The sequence below is a fragment of the Engystomops pustulosus genome, chromosome 1 (assembly GCF_040894005.1).
Source record: "Engystomops pustulosus chromosome 1, aEngPut4.maternal, whole genome shotgun sequence".
NCBI lineage: Eukaryota > Metazoa > Chordata > Amphibia > Anura > Leptodactylidae > Engystomops > Engystomops pustulosus.
In genome coordinates, this window is record NC_092411.1 from 241,314,527 (window position 1) to 241,338,514 (window position 23,988).

The window sequence follows — 23,988 nt, forward strand, 5'->3', positions numbered from 1 at the left end:
TCTTCCAAAGACCAGTGTGTGTATATATATATATATATATATATATATATATATATATACATACATATATATATATATATATATATATATGTGTGTGTGTGTGTGTGTGCATATGTATATATATATATATATATATATATATATATATATATATATATATATATATATATACAATATACACAATTCATCTGTAGAGTTCAACTAGTATTTTCCAGAGTCCAGTATATTCTATTTGTGCTATCATTGCCATCAGAGCTCTTCCTTGCTTGGCACACTTTCAGAATATACTGCATTTCCCAAACAATATTTTACAAATGCTCCAAAAACGCAATAGAATTACCAGTGATATATAATACGTCCTCTTCAAAGATAAAAGGAAAACAAGTCATTTCTCAAATCTGTGTTGACCTTTCCTTTTTCTATATTTCAGTCATGAGTCAGAAGAAATCAATAATGTGCAATTTAGAAACAGCGCGAATTCCACAGAATACCCCAAACTAGAACCTTATGCTACCGAGTCTACTCTTAAATCAAATGAATGGAATCTGAAAGAGGAAATATGCTATTTAAGTTTCGTAAGCTAACATTATGCCAACCTCAAAATTTGTGTGTACTAATTTATGTACTGAGTCTCCACAAACAATGAGCCAGTGTAATGCAGACAGGGTTTTCTGCTACTATTAAAAGCTCCATAATGAGTGACTTCTATAGTCAGCATGGGATCTTATTATAATATGTCCTACAGTGTAACCACAGTTATTTAGAGTACCATCAAAATGATTGTCTGAAACTTCTGAGGATGCTGCTTTCATTCCATATAACCCAGAACTTACCTTTGTGTAAATATAATTACTTTTTCTATTCCTTGAAGGTAAGCAACAGCTCAAACTAAAATATCCTGTAAATACAGCAATGAAAAGTGTAATCATATTGTACCTTTTCAATAACTATTGATAAAAAAGCTTTACATTTTACCAAAATCTAAAAGAACCTCCAACAGGACACTGTTTGAGATGTAAAGTGAAACCTCTTGGAGATTGTTTTAAATGAGTGATTATCTCATAGAAAATATAAAGTGTTAGCAGGTTGGAAAAGTATTCAAACACCTAAGGGTACATTCACACGCAGTATTGCCCCCGGGCAAAAATACCCTTGTGTTTTAGAGGACTAAAGGATTGTAAAGCAATTTTAAGTGAATTTAAACCAATATTGTCTTGGTCTCACTAGATTAAAACTTGAATTGAAATTTACCAAAAAGTTGGAGAGGCTTCAGTAAAGAAAATCTTGTATGATTTATTCATTTTTAGATATTAAAAAAGGGCATTCTGATTTGTCTGGCCCTCCAGATTCCTTTTCTTCCATGAAAGTACAAATGCACTTCACAAATTCTATAGTTTTGTATTGATTTTGTAAAGAACAAGTGTAAAGTAAAGAACATTAAAATGTGAAAAAGTGTGTTGATCTAACATATCAAATATAAATGTGGCTGTGAAAATTTAAAAATGAATGTTTCCAAACACAAGCAAATACCAATAAAAGATACATATTTATGCTTAATATTACATTAGAAAATTACACAGAACCTGTGATATTTTGGTTCGCCACATGCCTCCCCTCTTAAAACTAGCTGCAACTAGTTGACTGGTAGTTCTCAAAGCATTGGTCAAAGGAATCATCTTCTGGGGAAGTTTCACTGTAGATTTACACTTACATAATCTAGCCCTGCACAGTTGTAATACAGTCTATTTTAGGTCCTCAGCTAGATTAAAGGCTATAATATAACTTCCATAGAAACCTTTCGACCCCATGAAATGTTTATATGGTTTTAATCTCATGCAGAATCATACATTCTTGACTACCTGACATTAAACGGGTATTCAAATTTCAGCAAATTAATGGGAACCTACCACCACGATTCTACCTATAAAGGTAGATCGGGTGGTAGGTGGATGAATGGGATGTGCGGATAGCCCTTTTTTGGACTATTCCTCATGTCCCAGCTATCTTTTAGAAAACTTTAATCCGCGGATATGTACATTTTTTTAAGCGGCTACTGGGGCGTGGAGTAGCTGGACATGAGGTACTCAGAATGCCGGGTACTCGGACGAGGGCGCTCAGCTACGAGGAGCTGCGCGCTGAAGGGCTATCCTCACGTCCCATTCATCCAACCACCCGATCTTCCTTTATAGGTAGAATAGTGGTGGTAGGTTACCTTTAATGTTACAATTTGTATTATAAATAGTTATACATTTTTCCAATATACTTTCTCTATCAATTCCTTGTGGTTTTCTCTGCTTGCTTTACTTATATAGAAAGCATCCATGCTTTCTACCAGTGGACAGAAATCTGACCATGGTCACACAGGTGCACGGCTCCTTATATCACACAGCTCTGATCACTCTTTGTGGTATAAAGATCTGTGCACCTGTGTGACCATGGTCAGATTTCTGTCCACTAGTAGAAAACATAGATGTTTTTATAGAATGACATTAAATGCATCCCATTTTCACAGAAAAAAACAAAAATGTTGATATTTTTGCTAATTTATTAAGCAAGAAAAACTGCAAAATTACATATAAGTATAATAAGTAATAAGTATTCAGCCCCTTTGCTCAGTATTTAGTAGAAGCAGCTTTTGAGCTAGTACAGCCATGAGTATTCTTGGAAATGATGCAACAAGTTTTTCAAACCTGGATCCTTGTCATTCTTCCTTGCAGATCCTCTCCAGTTCCCTTAGGTTGGATGGTGAATGTTGGGGAAAGCCATTTTCTTTCCAGAGATGCTCAGTTAGGTTTAGGTCAGGCCTCTGGCTGGGCAAGTTAAGAATGGTCATTGAGTTGTTCTGAAGCCACTGCTTTGTTATTTTAGCTGTGTGCTTAGGGTTATTCTCTTGTTGGAAGGTGAACCTTCAGCTCAATCTGACATCCATAGCTCTCAGGTAGAGCTTTTTCATCCAGGATATCCGTGTACTCGGCTGAATTCATCTTTCCTTCAATTGCAACCAGTCGTCATGTTCCTGCAGCTAATGCAGGGCCAGGTTTTCTCCACATATACCGCTTAGAATTGACACCAATAAGTTTTGAAACTCAGCCGCAGTGTTCTTACCGTTCATCTTTACCTCTCTCACTAAGGCTCTTCTTGCACAGTTGCTTAATTTGGTCAGAAAGCCAGGTGGATGAAGAGTTGTTGTCATCCCAAACTTTTTACTTTTAAGGATTATGTTGGCTATTGAGTGTTGCAGAAATTCTTTTTCAACCTTTCCCCGATCTGGTTCTTGCCACAATTCTGTCTCTGAGCTCCTTGGGCAGATCCTTAGAACTCATGATTCTAATGTGCTATGACGTGATCTTACCTATTGGCTGCCAATGATTGAAAAATTTAAAGGGGTCTGAATACTTTCCATACCCACTGTATATAATCGGAAATGGCTAATCAATAAGATTCCTGATAGATTATTGCTACATTAGTAAATGATTTTAAAATGTTGATATTTTATATAGAAGAACTAAACTCTGAAAACAGTGTATGAATTTTTATAACAAGAAAGACATTATTCATACTCCCTAATGCTTTCCAGAATACTTGGTTTTAATGAATAATAAAATTGCCTTTAGGCCTTTAAAATGAATATAAATTGCTTCAGGTAAATATGCATCTATTTTGTATGAAAATTGAGCACACAATAATATTCCTTAAACCAACAAAATCTTATACAGACTTGTATGCATTACTAAATGATATACACATACACAGTGTAAGCTATGGAACATTTATATTATTTATAGCAGAATTGTAAAATTTCTCCTTATAATAAGATTGTTGATGCTACTTCTTGAGCTATTAGTGTCTCTCTTTTCGACAACAAAGCTGTTCTTATCTGTAACCCACACCTGTCAACTTTGCATAATGCTTCCATGCATGTTTTATGAACAATTTCCTCGCTGAAATGTATACATAATGGTATTTAATACAATGAATTTAGTAGAATATAAGCAACATTGTAATCTTGTCATGTTTCTTAAAACTCCCAACCCCAGAGTTCCTCAGAATTTCATGTCAATAACTTTTAATAGATGCAAACTTTACATAGTATACTTTACATTATAGCATTCATGCCTTAAATAAAACATAGATAGATAAAAAAGTGAAGTTAGGTATAATTTTTCAAGCTAATGATAACTATTTTTTACATTTTATAATTTTTAAAGGTTTCAACTTTCAGAACATATAACTACTGTATATGTTTTGGAGAATTTTGTTTTATTTTATCCAGAGCTTCATATTCCTTTAATACATATATTGGGGGTATTTATCATTAGGCTGGCTCTTTGTGACAGTTCTATGGGGTATTTGGAGCTCTGCTGCCCTTTAGATTCATTAAAGTGGCTTTGTCCCGTTAATAAATGTTCCTATGTTCCAATTGCAGTGTAGGTTTTTTTTTGCCTACAAGGCAGACTTAATTGCCAGTCTCCATAAGGAGAACTCTTACTTACCGAAAAAAAGCACATTTGCCAGAAGGAGACTGGATTGACTATGCAGCTTTTTATGGAACTTTTTGCAACAGTTTCAAGTCTTTGCACAGCATTGAATTAGCAGCGGTTTCTCCCAGATTAATTAAATCGCAGAATTAGTCCTGTGCAACCTTTTAGCAGTGGAAAGTCCCCAAAAACCTCAATGCTACGTTTTGAGACCTTTTTTTATGCAAAAAAGCCCAGCAAATCCAAAGGTAAATAACCCCCATTGAGTTCATCTGTAAAAGCTTGGTTCATGGAGACCACCAAAAGCGGCTTAGATCTCTTAGCTACATAAATATTAGTTACATTATTGTAACTTATAAAATTGATTTGTGTTAAGAAGTGGACTTCACCCGTAGCAAAAACATTAAAGTACATTTTGTGTTGGCTTAATGTTAGCTCTTTAAACAGCCATGTTTCATTATATAATGGGGCACATTTACTTACCTGGTCCTCCCGGTGTGAGTAATTGGCTGAAACACAAATTTAAATGTTAAATCCCGCACTTAATGCGAATCCAATTTCTGTCACATGAAAGCCAGCGTCGCAGCACCAAAATCCAATCGCATGTGTCACAATCCCCAGAAAAGTCGGGAAACCCAACGAAAATGCGGCTGTGGGACCCTTAGTAAATAAGCCCCAATATTTCAATTTCTTCCATTTCTACTGTTTAAATATTTTACCATGTTCCTTTTTTTATCATTAACGGCCTGGACCACCAAAATACCATAAGATTTTTGTTTATCCTCTTATGAAACATGGTCCAAAGGTTCCCTATTGTATTTTTCATTGGTATTTTATAGGTTATTATTCATTAGCCATCCTTGCAAAGCTCTAATGGCAATCCAAACTTAAGTCTGGTTGCTAGCGGCTGTAAGCCCTCGTTAACTGGGCCCATGACAATCCCATGAGAGAGAAAGCCACAGCACTCCTTTAAGTCCAGTGAAAAAAGTGGTGTTCTTTATTTAGAGACCACGGCGATGTTTCCACATTGGAGGAGATTTATTAATCTGTCTAGGGCAGAATTATGTTGTAGTTTGCACTAAAAACCAGTCTAAACCTGTGTAAAGGGTTTTAAACAATTTTATGGCTCTCCTACCAGTAGCTCACTAGAGGGGTGCGGGCTGTGAAAATGGGGGTGTGGCCTCACAAAAAAAAAACATTCTGTGCACCAAAAATACAGCTGTCCCAACAGAATTTTGTATAAATTTTCTGGCATAAAGTAAGTGTCACGGGTGCATACATGACAAGGACACACCTGTGCCCCTGTCTATTGCACTGCCTTCACTGGCCCTGCTCCATTCTTGGACTTACCTGTCCTTGCTCCTGTCCAGACTAGGCCCCACACACGTCATTGCTCCCTAGGGTGCGCGCGCGTTGGTACTCTGAGATTTAAAGGGGCAGCACACAGGTGATTGGCACTGGCCACTTATGGGTCTGCATTTAATCTGGCGGGTCCCATCATTCCCCACTGGATATTCAAGCCATTCCTGTGAAGAGAAAGCCCTGATGTGTCTCCAGCATCCCTGTGTCTCCAGCATTCCTGTGTCTCCAGTGTGTTCCAGTGTATCCTGCATTCCAGTTCCTCCTCCTGTGTTCCCGTGATCCTGCTCCTTCGTTCCTGTTCCATGTGTCAGTCCGTTCCTGTGTTCCTGTTCCATGTGCCAGCTCCTGTGTTGCTGCCATGAGTCCTAGTGTTCCTTCCAGTGCTGTTCTCCCGTTCTTGCTCTGGGCTCGGACTATGTCCTACATTTGCTAGTCGCGGACTAGTCCCACCTGGGGAACGACCTGGTGGTACCCACTGCAGCAAGACCTTCCCGCTTTGCGGTGGGCTCTGGTGAAGACCAGGTGCCACTTAGACTTCAGTCCTAGGTGTCAGCTAGTACAATCTCCCGCGGTGGGCTAGAGGGTCCACAGACTCTGAATCCTGACACTAAGCCAACTCATAGGTGATGCAGTGTATGACTAGACAGTCATATACTGAGCCAGTTTTTTTATCCAGCATCAGACACTTTTATAAATCTGGTGCAGAATAAGACTGTCTAGTCTAACAGTGCACTGTCTAATCTTAGGCCACTTTTTATAAATCTGCCCCAATATCTACATGCATAATCAATATTCACATATTAATTACAGATAAAGATCCTTGTTAGTGCGAATATTTATATAAAGTGAAAAATCGTATTAAATCTATCTGTAATCCCATAGCATAAAGTTGACATGCGCAGTCTACTACAGTATTTTTCGGACTATAAGGTGCACCGGATTATAAGGCGCACCTGATTATAACGATGTTTGACCAGCAGGTGGCGGACCTGTGCACAGTTCAAGGCAGCTGATGTCAGTAAGTACAGTTCATATATAAGGCGCACTGGACTATAAGACGCACCTTTGATTTCTGAGAAAATGAAAGGATTTTTAGTGCGCCTTATAGTCCGAAAAATACGGTATATTATATTGGAGCTCTTGTGCATGCATGTATGTCATGGAGCTAATATCTTCTTTAGTACTCTAAAAACTGTTGTAGCAACTTTATTCATTGTAATAGAAGTATAAATGTTGTACTTTCTGGCAAAGAAGATTGAAATTATCCATGTGTAAAGCTTATGTCCCCTTCATTTTTCTTAATTTTCATGTATAAACATTGCAGACTGATAGAAAAGATGCTCTTAAAATATTAACAAGATTAAGTATTGGTAAAAAATATAGAAATGCATGCACAGCTAGAGATATATGAAAATTTCATCAGTGGTTTTTCTAAGAAGTAATGTCCCTGAATCGTGCAAATCTTCTAATCTTGAGTCAGGTCCAAAGGCTGTAAACTAGCTAGCCTTTGCTCTATTTTATTCAACAAAACCAGCACTGGAGGTGTCAGAGGATTTCTATCTTTTATGGTATTATGTGTCTGAAAATGACTTTTCCCTTGTATGAACACAATAATGCTTAGCTAGTAGTTTTAAAATCCATTCTAAAATACTCATGATTTATTTTCGATTTGTTTGCAGTAGCTGACATATGCCTTAAGAAGTTGTGAGGAACACTGCGCACGGCGGTAAGGAAATTCGCACTATGAATATTGGATTTCAAGTTTGTTTTTAATGCTCCAGCAAAAATGTTAATCAGTCTTATATTACTATCACTATTGATATCACCATTTCTTTTATTTATGCCAAATAACAATAATAGGAGCTCATCTAAAATTTCAATTTAATGTATAGCTTATAAAAAACTAAATTACTATAGAAAACCTCTATAGTTTTTCTATGCAGAACAATGACTGAATACAAACATAAAAAAGATTATGGAACTTCACGTTGGCACCACACTGATCTACGCTTTATACAACACTCTTTGGTTCCTTCACTCCACTAGTAGCAATCCTGCAAGTATTTTCTTGGCCCAATGAAGAAACATATTGCCTTCTAAACCAATAAATTACGTTTTTAAAAATTAATCAACAAGTCCCCCAAACCACACTATTACATTTTTTCATTGAAGTATTATTTTCTTGGAAGACAATTGCTGTTCGGTGGATGGGTGACAAATTGATATCCAAGATTTACTGGGAGAAATAAGTAATTAAAACCATTCAATTTAAAAAGTTAGCATACAAAAATAGAGGCTGTCCTTTAAAGGAAACCTACCATCGCGCGCAACATCTCCACTATTTCCTATGTAGGCGCGCGCCGAAGCCTCTTCTGCTCTAAAGTTTAACACTAACGAAAGTAAGTACCGGCACCAGCTCAACCTGAGCTGGTGCTCCGTACTTACAGCTTACCCCTACCATTCTAAATGGTAGGTTTCCTTTAAAATATGGAAAGCATGGAGTGAATTTATGCTGAGCCCCTTTATACTGGATTCTATCTGAAGACTTTGTTAACTATATGAGGATTAACAACTTTTAACTGTATATGTGAGGTGTATATTTGCCACTTTTCCAGGGCTGGATCCACATTATACGTCAGCTTACCCATATCAAATAATGCAATGCTTTGTAATATATTGTTTATAACAAAATATACATTTTTAGCAAAAATCAACTAATATTGGTAGCACTTTTACAAATTTGTGCAAGACAAATAAGGGCAGTCCCAATAATTCCTTCGACAGTATCAATTCTGAGATCCCCAAGCTTAAAGGAGTATACTCATTTTGGAAAATTAATTTTATTGTTTTCATAATGAAAAATTATACATTTTTCCAATATACTTTCTTTATCAATTCCTCACTTTTTTTAGATCTCTGATTGCTGTCATTTTGTAGAAAGCTTCAGTGTTTACTTCCAGTGGAGAGAAATCTGACCATGGTCCCACAGGTGCACAGCTTGATAACATAGCAGTTAACATAACAGTAAGTAGACCTGTGGGTTATAACAAGCTGTGTCAATGTTTAACATCACAAGTGTTATCCCATTAATACAGGGTTCCATCCAGGTTCCACTACCTTTTTCTCTTTCTCTTGGATCAGTGCTGGCACTGTTCTGTAGCTATGGGTACCAGGTGCCACGTTTGGTAGGATTGTGATCCAATTGGGGCATTCTAGGACAAAGTTTTCGATATCATCAGTAAGCTCTGCGGAGTCCAACTTGAGAATTCCCACAAATTGGCTTTTTGATCTCTATTTCAGGTCCCAATTAGGCTCGCTTCACATTATCTGATCAGCCACCTTCTTGTGGCAGTCAGAACAATGATCCACAATGAGACTGTGGAAGTCCACCACTCCACTGCCCATACCAGATTGGTTTTTAGAATAGAACACATAAGAAGAATGGAGGAATTAACTGCTGAACTTTACTACACTGGTGATTACACTGGTGATTCTTACTTTAACTGCTGGGCCTCTTGGCTTGAATTTCAGCAGTCCCTTGAATATAGAATGGTCTCCTGAGCACATACCATTTTATGTTTCTTTATCTTGTTGATCGTTATGCATGATGTGTTATTATATCTTCTAGTATTATGATAATAATAATGGTCCACTGTGCTGGACTGCTTTCGTATTGCTGTGTACATTGACATCTTATATTGTGACTGTTATTCCTCCTCCCACAGTTTCACCTCCCCCCACCCTTTCCTACTTGTTCCAATCATGAATTTCATGTTTGTCACCTAAAAGGCTCTGTAAGATAAATTATGCTTTAATAAAGATTGTTAAAAAACATGAGGAATTGATATTGAAAGTTTATTGGGAAATTGTACAATGTTTCATTTTACAAACAATACCACTTATTTGATGAAATGGAAACAACCCTTTAACATATATGAAGGCAGCATTTTGAAGCTTATTAGGGTCCCCAATTTTCTAGCTACCAGCATTCTGTAGGTGAAATAGAGTTTTCATACCATAAAATTGTTAAACTGCTGGATTACAGATCAAAATACTGTATCTTGCACAGTAGACACATTATATGAGAGATCATAATATACTGTAAAATGTCAATAATAATTTGGTCTTCAATTCTGATCTTAGAGTGGAATATTTCATTGCAGAATATAAAAATAGGTTTCTGGATTTATCAATTTTCATTTACATTTGTCCTCCTTGAATATTCCTCATCCACAACAAGGTATGTAAAAGCAAGAACAGTCCTTACACTTTCAATATTAATATTACAATGGCCTTAAGTTATTTTGTGCACGACTGATGCAACTTACAGATCAGAAAACCTCTTCTTTTCTAAACTACCGTTTTACATCTCCCAGAATGCATTTATTGTACTCCTAAGACTTTTCTTTTATTCCTCCTGCAGCAATGCTTGGCTAAATGTTTAGGAAATCCGTATATTTTATACTCCTTGTTCCTAAATTGCATATGTTAGCTAAATTGTTCCCGTATTCAATTTGTTTTGCTTTGATAACTTTGCAAATAGTTCCACAAATCAAATTTTTACGCTCATGTTTCATAGCACAATCTATCACATCACATTACATAACAAGCATTCCAGAAAGCCTGACTGGAATCATTCCTGCAGTGTTCATATTCGTATAATGGCTACGATATATTTCATAACTATAAGCCACCAAGGCATATTAAGTTTCATTTTGGCCAAAGCAGTTATAGATTTGGTGCTATGTTTTCTAACTCCTGTACATGTGATTTAAATGAGAAATCCCCTAAATATTTTATAAAATATAACATAATTTAAATGCACTATATTCATGATAAAGTAAACTACCTCGCATAAAAATATTATAAAGCATACATGCAATTAGTAGTAATAGTGCAGTACCATCAGAAGCCTACGAGAAACAATATGTTTAGTAATAAGTTTAATAATGAGGCTTTGTTCTTTTGCTGGATTTTTAATAAACAGCCTCAGAATGTATCTTTTAACTTAAAGGAAATCTACTTAAATCTATCAAAATTCATCATTATAAATGAGGGGCACTTACTCATAGAGCCAGGTACTGTGACTGTGGTAATCGTGTTCTGTTTGTTACCCATGGCTTCCTTTGTTCTAAAATAACATTTTATTATTATGCTATTGAACCTGACCTGAACCCAGTTGAGCATCACTGGAGAAACTTGTCCACCAATGTTCAATATCCAACCGGTGAGAACTGGAGAGGATCTGCATGGAAGAATGGCAGAGGACCCCAAATCCAGGTGGGAAAAACTTGTTTCATCAAAAACTTTTTTGATCTTACCAATTGGTTGCAAGGAAACAAAGAGTGAAAAATTCAGAGTCTTCATTGTTGCACACTATTTGCGCTTTAGCAGAAAAAGGACACAATCCCCTGCTTTAACACTTTTGCTTTAGAATGATTTCATTTCTTTACTGGACACACAGTATATCCTATTTTATTCAATTTTATAAAATATCAGCCCATACAACATTTGAGAGAACCTGGATGTCTGTAGTACTTTCACATTATCCCTGTATTTAAGAGCAGCAATAAAAAGTACAGATAACTTTTAATGAGTACAGCGCTGCATACAAATGACTAAACTATAAACCATGTAAATTAAATTCCTGTCTGAATTCTCATTTTCTCTAGAAGATATTTAATTTTAATTTATTTTAAGTAAAAGAAAATCAACTAATGGTGAATAATGATAAAATGTGATACACAACATAGAATTACCAGCTCTGTGGAATCTGCATTTTCAATAACAAAGTAGCAAGCAGCTTTCTACGTGAGTATTTTACATGTTCTAAAAAGATCTTGAAAAATGTACAAAATGCTGTCGCCCTGCAGTTAAGTTACAATAAGGTGAAGCTATGGCGACTATGAACAGAATACTGTATCTTTAAAGCATCTCTACTAGGCATTTTATAATTTCAATAATGTGCATAATCTACAATGTTGGTTGTCTTATCATATATTTTTCTTTTCTGTGTGTCTCCTTGCTCATGACAACATTTTGAGATTGGTGGAGTTTTTTTTTAGTCCAGAAGTGACAGACTTTGGTTTGGTATCAGAATGGATTTGCTTACTTGTGTTCCCATGAAAGGGTACACAACTCTGTTGAGCATGCCATACATGTTTATATGACATCATAAAGCCAAAATCCACTGATAACAGAAACTGTGGGTGAAACTGCAGTGAAACCCAAAGTTAAGTATACGGTATTGTATCAATAAAATATCCCCTAAACTATTAAACCATTCTAGCCACACCTGTTTTTTTCTTTTATTGCCTTTGTTTGTTTTCAAAAAATTTTTGTCAACATAAACAATACTAATCAAACAAAGCTGTATTGTGACTATACAACTTTTTTTTAATTAGAAAATTCCTGTGGAAATGGAAAATGAGAGGCCAGGAAGGTTTGAGAGGAAATTACGTCGGACGGGTGGCAAGCAAAAAGGGCATTGCCCATCTGTCACAACTGTTAAGCTGCAGAAGTTGGGTTTAGGATTTTAACCCTATTTTCCAGCTATTTTAGGCCCCCTAAGGGTATAGAAGGTGTTAATAAAACAAAAATTATATTACGTGTTACGGGTCCCCTGCTGGTTCACATCCCTCACCAAGATCCAGTACCATAAACCCCTATGAATCACCCAATTTTCAAAACGGCGCCCCTCAAACTTTTAAAAACAGCTTTTATAAAGCTTGTTAGCCCTTTGAGAGCTTTGCAATAACTGAAAGAAAATGGAGGTGGAATTTAGTATGGTCTAATTTTGTTAGTAATGCATTCATATAAACCTAAAATTTACATACCGTATTTTTCTGACTATAAGACACTTCTTACTATAGGACGCACCACAGATTTTGGCTTCCAAAAAAAGGAAAAACATATTTTACACTAATTAAAATATCCCTGTTGGTCGCACTAAAGCACAGCACACACAGACATACATTTACACACTCAGCTCTGCATCATCCATCCACATACACACACAGCTCAGCTATACACACTCAGCTCACCTACACACACTCAGCTCACCTATACACACACAGCTCACCTATACACACACTCTGCTCACCTATGCACACTCTGCTCAGCTATATATATACACACACACACATACACATACATACATTCTACTTCTTCTTACGCTGTCCCAGCGCTGCATGGCAGTATGAGACCTGTGGTGATGTAAGAATCATGTGATCACTCACATGATTCTGACATCACTGTAGGTCCTGTACCAGTAGAACATCGAGGATAGGTGAGAGCAGTCCAGAGGCTCCTCTCTGGGAGATTGGGTGCAGCTCTGTATCTGGGCATCGCCCGATCTCCCTTACAGAGGTCAGGAGGGTCTGGCAGTGCTGGATCCTGCTGACCTCCGGACTATAAGACGCAGGGACTTTTTAGCAAGATTTTTTCTTGCTTATAAGTGCGTCTTATAGTCCAGAAAATACTTATAAAAGTTAAAAGGAGAAAACTCTCTTAAGATTTGTTATGCAATTTCTCCTTATTACCATATTTTGATATTTTTTCTTACCTGTTACTAAACTTAAATCTTTTGTGGGTAAAATATCCATAGTTTTTGCATCTCCATCTTTCAAGAGCTTTAACACATTTTTTGTCTACACTACTGGTTGAGGCCTTGGTTTTGCACTGCATGTTGTACTTTACACTAATATTATTCTGGAGTACATACTTTTTTGATCACTTTTTATTGAATTTTTTTGTGAGAAAAGATAAGTAAAAATCATTTTTTGGTGAGTTTTTATATTTCTTATTATGCAACTCATTATATGGGTTCACTAGAGATATAATTTATTTATTGGATCATTATGGACACCGTGATACCTAATATGTTGGGTTTATATGCTGATTTTGACTTTCTTTCTTTAAATGTAACTTTTAGATGTAAAAGGGGCTTTGGGGCGTTTATATTTATTTGATGTCTTTTTTATTATAAAACATTTTAATTTAATTTTTTTTAAACCTTTTTACTAGCCCCAATAGCCCCACAATTGTCTGATTGCTTGTTCATTATAATACCATGCAATCCTGATTTATTGCAGGGTAGTATAACTGTGTAAATGCATGACACAGTGCATGCAGGAATGGATCTTTTAGGCTCGGTGTCCGGATTGGACCACATCAATGATCGGCATCCCATGAGAGCACTGGCAGGCAATCCCCTTGAAGGCCTTTAACAGCTAACACCCATAATTGGTGCTCTCTTCAAGGTTTCCCATTCTTTACATGTATGGATAGTGCTGAGTGCTAATTATCAATGCTCTGCAATGTACATATACACAGCTGATCAGGAAGAGATTAAATATTTAAAGTGTAACTGTCATTCTGAACAAAAAAAAACTAAAATACATAATGCTCCAGGTGTCCCTGGGAATCATTCCTCAAAGTATTTTCCCTCTCGGGCCTCATTTGGTACCTTTTTTGTCCCATAGCAACCAGGATTTCCATCTCTCAAAAAACCTACAATCAGCAAGATGGAGGGGCGGAGCCTCCTATCACCACATCACAGGCGCATGGTGCTGACCAATGACACCAGAGCTATCTTCTATCTATCTATCTATCTATCTATCTATCTATCTATCTATCTCATACCTATCTACCTCATATCTGTCTATCTATCTATCTATCTATCTATCTATCTATCTATCTATGTAACACTCCAGCACAGCACATGAGGGGAGGGACAGCTTGGAGATTGTCTCCTGCCACTTCATTGTGTGAGGTGATGGGGGAGAGGGGGCTGCAGTTTCTGTCTGTGTGGATAATGTGTTTATACACAAGTGAAGGGGAAACTGAGGGAGAGAGTTTAGATTTAGGTGTTTGGTTACTACATTAGTTAGGGCTTCTCCCTGCACATGACTGCTGCAGCACTGAGCCATGAGGTGATCAGCTGTGAGCAGAGAGGGAAAGGGGGGCGTGTCTCCTGCCCATAGTTCTTTATGAAGACGGAAAGTCCATAGTAACAGACATATGAGAGATCACTGCCTAGGGGACGTCTGCAGAATACAAGAGGAAGGAGCAAGATTCGGGTAACTAATCCAATTGCAAAAGGGCTTAAAATTACCTGCCCTACAACATATTAAAAGTTTTTTGAAATGACGGTTACACTTTAAAGGGAAGGCTGAATTTCACTGGTGACGGATCCCAATAGGCATTGCATAGTTCCATAGCTCTTACTTTCACAACTGAGTTCCCCTCCGTTCATGTAATATCCACGGCGAAAGCTTACCTGGCTCCCTACCAAAAAGTCCTCATCAAGTCCTGGAGTGATGCCTCTATTCAAATCACAATGTTTACCTGGCAATTTGCATAATACTCAGTTCGGTCCCCGCTCATTGATATTCCATTTCTTCCCCTCCCACATCCTCCCTGTAACTAACCCTTTCTGACGTCTGTTTACCGCACAGTAAACCTTGCACCTGCGCGGTGAGCTTTACAACCTTGCACATGCACACCTTCTCTGCACTTTCCTACTAGGCTCACAACTAGGGTGTCCCTTTCAGCGTCATCTATCCATTTGTAGCTTTGTATGACATTATTTTAGGCAATCAAAGAATGTGCTTCTGGTACTTGATTGAACAAGCACAAGCATACTGCTTTATGAAATGTAATATGAGATGAAGTTTAATTTCCTAGTGTTTTTGTCATGTAGGTAATAGAATTATATTATACATGATCATTGTAAGTTTCACTAAATTAATGTTTTCATTGTTTACAATTTTAAGGTTCTATACTTCATGCTGATATACAATTTAAATGCAGAGGTGGGAATGTTTTATGTATAAGAAAAATAAATATGTTTCAAATGCAGAAAAAATGTATCAACTTAGTTTTAGTGTAAGCCTTGGTAAAATCAAATATTAAGGAGTTTGCCTACTTTTCCTGTATATAGTACATACGGTATATGGCACCCATGTAAAGGCAAATATGAGTAGTTCCACTGATGGTAGGTAAGAAATGAGTTTGTACTGTAGATTGAAAAATATATGAGAAATTAAGAATACCGTATTTTCTGGACTATAAGACGCACTTTTTTTCCCCAGAAAATGGGGAAAAAACAGTGGTGCGTCTTATAGTCCAGATGTAGGGAATGGAGGGCATCTGGCTGCGCTCTGCCAGCTAATGCTGGCAGTAAGCGCAGCCCTTCACAGTGAAGCTGCACTCAGCACAGCCGCTGCGCTCCTCTCCTCTCCTCAGCCCTCCACTGCTGGAGGGAATGGAGGGCTGCACCCCTGCGCTCTGCCAGCTCTGATGTATATCATGTATATCAGGGCACTGATATACATGATAATTATGGCAGCAGTGGAGAGAGAGAGGGGGAGGAGAAAATCACTGACAATCCCCGCTTGTAAGTAGCCCGAGAGGAGCCGAGCCTGTACAGCGCTGTGTCTGTGTCCAGCTCTCCCAGCACAGGATCAGATAAGTGATTAGTGCTTCCTTCCCCCGGGTCTCTGCTCTCACACTCTTAACCACTTGTTGCCTGGTATGTAGTGGCTGCTGTCCCACTGGTAGATTGTAAGCTCTTGTGAGCGTTGTACAAGCACTGTCATCTCCTGTGTCCCCCTCCTCATAGATTGTAAGCTCTTGTGGCCATTGTACAAGCACTGTCACCTCCTCTGTCCCCCTCCTCCTCATTGATTGTAAGCTCTTGTGACCATTGTACAAGCACTGTCATCTCCTGTGTCCCCTCCTCCTTATAGATTGTAAGCTCTTGTGGCCATTGTACAAGCACTGTCATCTCCTGTGTCCTCCTCCTCCTCATTGATTGTAAGCTCTTGTGACCATTGTCACATATACTCATACCTATACAACCCTGGTAACTCTTGAGACCCCCTGACTTCGTGCCAGCATAATTCTATCTAAAGATAGGCTGCTCGCCCCTGCCCCTCTCCGAAGAGGAACATGGCTGCACTGCCCAGTTATTTACTGTTACTTTATTAAATACTTTGGCATACTATTTGGGGAAAAAACATTTTTCTTAATTTTCCTCCTCTAAAACCTAGGTGCGTCCTATGGTCCAGTGCGTCTTATAGTCCGAAAAATACGGTATACATAATTTGAATGATGAATGTATTAAGCAAACGATGATGGCTTTATTTATTTGTGATATGATATGCTTTATAGTAGGCCATACACTTAAAGGGACTGCCCGGTCACTATATTTAAAATTTTGTTTTTAAACCAGTTCTTCTCCATACACCATAGCTATTCTGTCCTCACCCCCTTGGATTGTATGTTTCGTTTTCTTTCACTTTTTAATTCCCTTCTCTGCAGCCACCTTCTTCAAGGATGGCTTTCCTGCTCTTCCAAAAGACTACATATCCCATAATCCCCTTGGTCCGTTTAGCTGTTTGCTTCCTCTCAGATGAATGAAGTATAGTAAAGTAAATCTTTGTCACTGAGACAAACCCTGGCTTAGGAGCAGTTGTCTAGTGGCTCCTTTTCTTGAATTTTATAAGTGGTAATTTCCAATGCCTAAATCTGACCTATGAGATTTGTAATCATTACATGCTTATTACATCATACGTTAGATGCATAGTGAATGAAATCAGGATACATGTGGAAAGCTTTTAGCATAACTTACACAGTATGATTATTGGACATTTATACAGTTTGGTTTTGGACCATTGTACTGCCCCGATTGGTTTTCTCAATCCACCAATATAGTCCTATCTCTCTTTAATCTGTCTTCCCATTTGTCTGTTGTATCCTATTCTCTACCCATAGTTTAAATATTCTCCAACTCTATCGAATTGTCTTGCCTTCGCAGACTTCTTTCCATTCAGGTATTTGTAAACTAATTGTGTTCCCTGATTAAAAGTTTGGTTAGGAAACCAAACCCTTCTACCTGTCACCTATGCACTTGCACCTATGGAAGTAATTCAGACAATGCAACTTAGATGGTCATTGGTACCCACATTGGTTCCTGCATACCAGAATCTGGGTCATCACTCACAACTCCCAGTAATTTGTCTACCCATTCAGTCATTGAGGCTGCAAACCATTTAGCTGAGATGTTTTTTTTTTGTTGAAAATAATATAAAAGCCAGAACATACACATTTCGATATATTTCTACACCTGTACCAATCTGTGTTATAACACTCTAATAGTATTCATCCTGTACAACAAGAAATTTGAAGAAATATTAACATAAAAATATATCCCAAGTTGACATTTTAAAATCATCCATCAAACCAAAAATTATATTTAAAGTGATCAAAAAGATAGATTGATCACAAGATTTTATACTTTTATACTATACTGCACTGAAAGGGTTTATAATAGTTCATCAATAGGTCATATAAAACCCAAAAATGTGCTATTAAAAACAACTTTTATTCTCACAAAAAACAAGACCACCATACAGCTTTAGTGAGTAAAAAATTTTAAAAAAATTATAGTTTATAGAAGGCATGATAAGGCATGATAAGAAAATCCAACAGTGGTGGTGGTAACAAAGTATATATGTAATATCACTAAGAACACTTAGAAAAATCTATGATTTTAATCGTTCTTATAATCATATGTGATCAAAAACAGTAAATTCCCTGCTTATAAACCAGCAAGCGCTGGCACCTCAGCTACCTCTTGGACTCAGGTGACGTCATCACTGTCATTTTGTATAATTTCAACACTGCAAAAAAACATTTTAAAGAAAGTGTGTTCAGTTATGAAGTTGATATTGTGAAAAGGAGATTCTTGGAAGTTAATTATTCATTTACTGAAAGAAGAAAAATAATTTATTAGAGAAGTAAGATATCCAAATCAACACAGTACATAGCATTAACACTAATAAACAATTTGTAAGCACTTTCATGAAAACAATTACTTGTAATAAACTAAATTTAAAAGTAAATGGATTAATAATGTATGGTCCCAACTGCCCTACAGACATTTTACAAGGAGAAATGCTTTCATTCTTTGAGCATTTGTACTGTAGAGTCTTTAACAACGCACTAAATCAAGGGACAAAACTGTGCCACAATTTTAGCAAAACAACTAAATGCAAAGTAAATAAAAACACAAGTCTAGATCACATCAACATTTGGTATGGCACTCTTTATGATCACTCCAAAAGTGATTATACAACCTCTATAGATGATTTGAATAATCCTACATCTACAGAATATATGTGGTTCATACTCTTAGGTTTTTGGAATGACCTCCCTGTTGAGTTCCTTTAACACCTTAAAGATAACCTGTTACCAGGAAAGTAATTTTTGCTATATTAATTTTTTAAAAAGTCCTTTGTTAAAAATTCTGAATCAATTCAGTACTTAATTAAATTCACATTACCTGGCTCCCTGCGTGGGGAGGGGGAGTTGAGGCCTGTGTGTGCCTGTGTCAGTCCCCTCCTCTACACACTCATGCAACTCCCCTAGGACGAAGAATGCATGGGAAGACACAGGGGCTGGAGCTGCCTCCTCTCCCAGGACTCATCACATGCCACTGACAGGAACTAAACATATATAAAGTACTGAAACTATTCAGAATGCTTACAAAGACATCAGCAATGCATAGGCTATTGGAACCTGTCACCAGCTAAAAATGACATTCCCGTTGACAAGTTCTCTTTAAGGACACAACCTAATTTGGCCTTAAGGACGCAACACTTTTTCCCATGCTCAACTTACAACAGATATACTTTTCTATTTTTTGTCTGCCCTGGAGATTTTAGCAATTGATTTTTTAATAAGAGCTCTGTTTTCCAATGGATTAATTTTTAGGGTAAATTCATATAATGAAAAGAATTTAATTACACTTTCCTTTGGGGGAGAAGAAAAAAAGTCTATTCTGCCACTTGATTTTCTTACTTCTACTTTAGAAAAAATAAAACATCTTTTTGATGAAAACCCATTTGATTATGTGTCACTATATTTTAAAACTTTTAATCATTTTATGTTACATATTAAAATTACAATTTAGAAATGTATTTTTTAAATTTTTTTATGCCCTTCACAGTATGTCTATTATAATGAAATATCTGTTTATATGGGGTTGTTACGGACGCAACAATAACTTTATTTCATATATTCTATTTTTTAACACTATATACCCAGATCTCAAATAATGCACAAGGAAAAATTATGAAGCCTACACAAAAAGAAGAATGGAGCTATATGGGAAACAAATATATGTCAGTTCCCCGCATAAGATCCAAAATCAGAATAAAGAATGTCCCTTCTGCTTTCAAAATTCATTCAACCAATGGGAAGATCAAACAGATCAAACACAGTACCTTCAGGTAAGTAAAAATATAAAGTAAGGATTCACGACCTTCACTTGTTGGAGGACGCCGACTTCCAGGCTCCACTTTCAGATCTCCAGCTTGTTCGTGTTCATGCACCAAAACGGTACTCCTAGGAATTTAGGTCTAGTCAGAAAGGACCAGTAGTTGAATGGTCCATACTAAAGGAGACAACATGAAAATTGTAATGAATACAATGTATTATACTCACGAACAAGTGAAATTCAATAGGACTTGAAAAGTTATAAAAGTTGGGAGTGGCAAACAGCAAAAACTTCAACATAAGTCTTGTAAGTTGTACATGCTTTGCAATGGTGCTCCTTCCCTTTTACGCCCTGCGGTGTGCCCGTACAGCAGTTTACCACCACATATGTTATATTGACGTAAGGAGAAATTAGGAATGTATTTGGTCATTTATTCCATTGTGAATGTGCATAATATTTGAACCTCCATTTAATTTTTACCCCTATTAAATACATAAATGGTTAACAAACTTCTTAAGTTGTATAAAAAAAAGTTGTTCTAAAAAAGAGTTTTACTAATATTTAGGCCTCTCAAAGTCACTTAAAAGCTGAGCAGGTACCAAAAAACTCATGTTTTGGCAATTTTAACATTAAGTTGAAAAATCACTCCTAAGGGTTTAAGCCACCTAACACCCTACAAAAATTGGGATGCTTATAAAAATAATCTCAACATTAAGCTGACATTTCCTAAATGTTAGTTATTAAGTTATTTTGGTAGTATCACCATCTATGCCTAAAATGTGTGACATATCACACTAATTTTTTTAATTAACTTGTAGAACGGTGTCATGAAAATAAGCTCAAAATTATCTGGATAAACATAAGTTTAAAAAATTGGGGCTCTGTCAGGAGGGTTAAATGTAGCTTCAGTAGTAAGGAAATATAGACCTAAACTATGTAAGCATTTATTTTGGAAGAATAGCAATCATAAAAATTGTTGCCAACGCTGTATAAAAATCCACTTTTTCAAGTTTAAAATTTTAGTAATTTATGGTAATATCTTACTGAAACAGATTGGAAAAATTCAAAATATATGTACATGAGATTCCAAATATAAAAATATACTTGAACTTAGATGCTGTCAAAGTGAGACCTAGGGAAAATATATGTTTAATTGACTGTGCCAGCTCTAAGTTCATCCATTATGTTAATCAAAGGAAAATGTTTGACTTTCCATTTAGTATTTTGCAGAACAGTTTTTAAAAGCTCTTTTAGAACTCGAAGAAAAGCACAAGGGAAACTAATGTTTTCTTGTCAGTGAGAAAAAAAGATCATCTGCAAGATTCAATGATACTGCATCTGACTCTGAAATTGCTTTTACAACAACAAAGAGATATAGTTACTCGCTTGGTAAATTTTATAAGAGGTAAATCCTATTGGCGTAAGTCTCAAAGTAATTTGAAGCACTGAATAAACTAAAAACTAGTTATACACAAAATACACATACAGATTCTTTGTTATACAATATCTTTGCTTTTTGCAAAACTAAATAGCAATATGCGTTAGAAAAGGGCCAAAACACATCAATCAGTGCATCAAATGTATTCATTATGCAGCATAAAAATTTATAAAATATTTTTGTATGTTTATGGAGCAATGAGGAATGTGTAAAATTAAAATCAATTGCGAAAAATTGAATTGCAAGTGCAAGCAGTCCCCGACTTACAAATGGACTTCTGTGCCCACTGCTGAAGCTCTCTGGATGTTTTACTGTAGTTTCAGGCTGCAATGACCAACTGTAAGAGTAATCAGAGGTGTCTACAATAAAGATTGATTGTTTAATCAAATCAGAAAAACAAAGGACAATCAAAGGAAGCAACACTGTTTACAGACATTTTGAAGGCTCATACATTCATCTTCTTGGATACATCACTACAACAAGCAGACAAGTAAGTGTATATGAAAATTGGAACTTATAGGGGTTTTCCCACAAATAACTTGAAGATCAGTGGTTATCTCAGTGCTGCAGCTCAGTCAGCTCCATAAAGATTAATAGAGCAGAACGTTTATGCTCTGCCGTCTGCGTGGGTAAACCCCTTTCAATTGCATTTATACTGTCAGGGTGGAGACTTTATGGGCGGGATATATCAAGAAATTGTGCATCCTGTGGTAGCTTTAGATGCCCCCCTATCCCCGCACATTGTGCCAGATATACCATTGTGCCATTATCGCCATGTCACCTAAAATTATCTGTCACTGAGACACTGTACCTTAATTACATCCGCTTTTCATATATGCAAAGGAACAGACAAAGAGCCAGTCCTGAAGAGAAGAGTCAATGATTCTCCAGGCTACCAGTGAACTCTACCTCCTTCTTTAGATTGACCGCTATGTGTATCTTCAGAACTCCCATCCTCACCAGAATAATGTTCCTCTCACTGAATGGTGTATTTAGCAGTGAGCACTGTGTGAGAATCACATATCTTGTCACTAATTCATGTACCCTATGATGGGCTGGGCCAATATACAATGGGCGGGTCCAAGTACTGGTGCATGGAGCCAACATAGAGAAAGTAAGAAACATTTTGGGGAATGATTTTTCTGATTTGTGGAGGCAGATTTAAGCTGGGACACCTGCACTGCACTTTCAAACAAAAGTAGTGTGGGGTGAGTAAGGTTTATTGTGCTTGTTCTTGATGACAGGTCCCCTTTAAGAATTCTTAGTTTGGTCTTAAAACGGCATCTGAGTTGTCTCTTCTATACATTGAAGGCTGGACATACAGTCAATTATGTAGGAGGTATCATACTTTTTTATTGTGTGATTTTACAACAAAGGCCTTTATCAAAATAAGGGATAAAATGTAAATTAAAATTAAGTTTCCTCATAATTTAGTGGGTGAGAGTTAGACATATTCTAAAATATAATAAATACCATATTTCAAAATGTTAATTACCTCCTATAATGACCTCTCAGGTAAATGTGTAACCATCACTTTTTATTAACAAAACAGAACAACACTACAACTGTATCCTATATGCTGGGAATATTGATTCAGAAGCAGAGCTTTGCCATATTTCATCTCAATAGTGCAGTTTTGACATGGCTGTCCAGTCATTACCAGTCAGTACCAAAGGGAAAAAATAGAGTTACATAATTTTGTTGGAATGTGTAGATACTGAAATATCTTAGTACACTTACACATAAAATTCATGTCAATTATCTAATCAAGGAACCTACAGTATGTGTATAAACCTCATCTTGTATATTTAATACACAATAGACTTTGCCATTTAAGGCTACTCCTGAAGGTATGTGGAAACTTCCAGCCATTGGCTTAAAGGCTAACAATTTCAATTCATAATAGGTAGAGATAAAAAATCCCAGCTGGTGGCAGCAGATAACATAAAAGAACACAAACAGGGCTTCTCATAGAACCATAAATATGTCACTTGTGAAATTGTGCAAGTCTAGACTAACAGAGACCTATGTTATTTAACACTTCTAGAGTGCAATGTTTAAATGTTTTTGCTTAATATATATCTTTTAAAAAATTGTTTGAAATGAGCTGAAATGACCTTAAATTTACTACAGGAATAATTTTGGGTGCAGACCTCATCCAAATTGATTAAGTCTGGGATTAATATCTCTTCATATTGCAAACTGACTTGACAAAATTTGCCTAGACAGGGTATGTAATCCTGCAACATTATTTTACACTGTCCAAACATTTCCGCATTCCTCTGCAGAGAGTAAAGAAGAGGCAATATGAGGCTTATCCGATGCACTCGTGAACCACTAGTTAGACCAAGGAATGATGCTGTAGGATTAAATCAACTGATATTTATTTTCAGATAAAAACATCCAAATGTATATCGCTTCCACTC

General features: G+C 36.6%; 1 long non-coding RNA gene across 1 annotated transcript; it reads left to right on the forward strand.

Annotated features, from left to right (window-relative positions):
* The first annotated feature begins 434 nt into the window (after positions 1-434).
* LOC140106748 (uncharacterized) lies at positions 435-21,534 on the forward strand. Its single transcript, XR_011850855.1, has 4 exons — positions 435-575; positions 7,520-7,566; positions 19,953-20,137; positions 21,345-21,534. It is a non-coding gene; the product is annotated as an uncharacterized lncRNA (long non-coding RNA).
* Positions 21,535-23,988: the final 2,454 nt, after the last annotated feature.